The following is a 966-nucleotide window of genomic DNA, read 5'->3' as shown; positions in this document are numbered from 1 at the left end:
AAATATATATATCACTTACATTTATTATGTTGTATCTCACAAAATAAAAAAATACCAACACCTAAAAAGCACTCACAAAAATTCTGCTTCAAACTTGACACTCAGAACTGACTGACCCCACTATTTTACCATGTTATAAAAAATGTAAACAATCTCTAAAAGAAAGTTGTGTTCAATCCAACGATATCAACTCTGTTATATAACATTGTTATCATTGGATTTAAACCTTTTAAGCTTTTTATATACTTTTTTATACATAACATTTTATAATCCAGTCTTGATCGATCAGCTAGATGTTATCAGAAAAAGGTTAGTACTTAGTATACATCATAAATAGTGTAATAAACATCAATGAATAAAAGCCTCCTTCAAAAACTTCCATGATTTCTCTCTATCCTATGCACAGCCATCCAATTAGGTTTATTTAGTAATTTGATCCATCTGTGCAGACGCTATCGAGCCATCTGAAATTGAGTCTCACTACTCTTCTTTTTCGATGAAGGACCTTCCTAACCAGACCCTACGTAGGATTTCACTGTCACCACATGCGACAAAGTATCATTTTGTGAATTTACCTCCGAACTTAAATAAATTAAGTGTTGCATTGTTTCAAACTTGTGCTTACCATTCACAATGTAATCTTCTTACACACCATCTCCTCCTACTCTCATTTATTTATTTTTCTGTTGATTAATTTCAATTCCAAACCTTTTTGCTGCTTTTCTAAGTTGCAGAAGTGAGCGTTTTAATGCTCTTGAAGATCTGGCAGTTATGTTAAAATCATAGGCATATACCTGCAATTGTACGGTCTGTTAAATATTGTGCCAGTCACTGGCACTTAAATATTGTCAACAGCAGACAAGCCAATGCTTCACTCTGCCGTACTCTTAAGTTCTGTTGTAATGTTAAACAGCAGACAAGCCAATGCTTCACTCTGCTGTACTCTTAAGTTCTGTTGTAATGTTA

At 33.4% G+C, this 966-nt stretch overlaps 1 protein-coding gene across 1 annotated transcript in view; it reads left to right on the top strand.

Moving 5' to 3' along the window:
* LOC106685049 (ubiquitin-like protein 4A) overlaps window positions 1-966 on the top strand; it is a 7,695-nt gene that overhangs the window by 6,119 nt on the left and 610 nt on the right. The window lies entirely within an intron of this gene.

The sequence above is a fragment of the Halyomorpha halys genome, unplaced genomic scaffold, assembly GCF_000696795.3.
Source record: "Halyomorpha halys isolate HHAL.00 unplaced genomic scaffold, Hhal_1.1 Scaffold653.1, whole genome shotgun sequence".
Lineage (NCBI taxonomy): Eukaryota > Metazoa > Arthropoda > Insecta > Hemiptera > Pentatomidae > Halyomorpha > Halyomorpha halys.
The sequence above is the reverse complement of the archived record's forward strand: the minus strand, read 5'-3'. Positions and strand labels throughout refer to the sequence as shown.